Below are 1,117 nucleotides of genomic sequence, written 5' to 3'. Positions count from 1 at the left end.
GCTGCTGGGTGGTTCCAGCCTCAGACAGTGATGAGGGTGGTGAGGGATCTGGATCATCAGCCACATTTGGGGGGGGGGGGAGGAAGAGGAGCAGGAAGCAGCCTCCGGATCAAAGAGGATTGTGGGGTTTGCCAAGGCTGAGGCAACAAGGACAGGAGGACTAATTGAAGGCCTTGCACCTATGGCCTCATCCATGGCCATGAAGAAGGGCCATGTTGCAGGGGTTTCTTCCCCTGATCAGTCCCTGTTCCAGTCCTTGGCCTTTTAAGTTCCTATTGCAAACAAATGCATGTTAGAAATCTTTGTTCAGCTTTTTCAAAAACAAACATGTTTTACAATAACAATACACCATTTACCTTGTATTTCTTTTTTAGGTTCTCCCATTTCTTGGAGGCCTGTTTGTGAGACACATGTTGCCCAAGGTCCAGTTCCTTAATGATTGACCTGTTATCATAGAATATTTAAACAATATATATTGGTGTTAAGGCAATGACCCACAGTGCACATTCATTACTTTCATTGCACAAAATATGAATTGAGTGCATAACTCACTCCCATGCTTCTTTGGCAGCATTGCGTTTTTTGCAAAACAGGTCGTCCTTGTCCATCCTTAATGCAATAAGTGCCCTGAAATTACAAATCACACTTAAGTTTAAACCGATTTCGTAAGTGAATGGATACATGAATTGACACGTGTGTTGTTAGTTTGATTCCGATTTAGATTTGTACATCTTCAAAATAAAAATCTAATGTAATCTTGGCAAATCAAATTAACACGTGTAGATTTATAAATACATGTTCACAAAGGCATGTTTTAGTTAAGGCAACGTATTATTTATCGTTTAAAAAATAACCACATGGAACTCACATTTGTATGACGTTGTTTCCTCCATGCCCGAAAAAACGGTTGCACACCTGTGGAGTGAGATTATCAAGCCTGCATCCATGCAAACTCGCTGTCGGAGGCTTTTATAACCCACTACGCCTCCGCCCTGATTGCTTTGGACCAGCCCTCAATATGGCGGACCCTTCGCGTGAACGCGCAAACGGAGGGGTAGGGTGTAGGTGTAGGGTGTAGGGGGCGGTTTGGGAATGGGCCTTAGTGTTACAGCAAACA

The 1,117-nt window shown here is 43.4% G+C and overlaps 1 long non-coding RNA gene across 1 annotated transcript; it reads right to left on the bottom strand.

Moving 5' to 3' along the window:
* Positions 1 to 232: 232 nt before the first annotated feature.
* Positions 233 to 650, bottom strand: LOC117533771. Its single transcript, XR_004567112.1, has 3 exons — positions 553 to 650; positions 357 to 444; positions 233 to 272 (listed from the first exon to the last, which is right to left on the bottom strand). It is a non-coding gene; the product is annotated as an uncharacterized LOC117533771 (long non-coding RNA).
* Between the last annotated feature and the right edge of the window lie 467 nt (positions 651 to 1,117).

The sequence above is a fragment of the Gymnodraco acuticeps genome, unplaced genomic scaffold (genome assembly GCF_902827175.1).
Source record: "Gymnodraco acuticeps unplaced genomic scaffold, fGymAcu1.1, whole genome shotgun sequence".
Taxonomy (NCBI): Eukaryota; Metazoa; Chordata; class Actinopteri; order Perciformes; family Bathydraconidae; genus Gymnodraco; species Gymnodraco acuticeps.
Note: the sequence above shows the minus strand (reverse complement) of the source record. Positions and strands in the feature narration are given on the sequence as shown.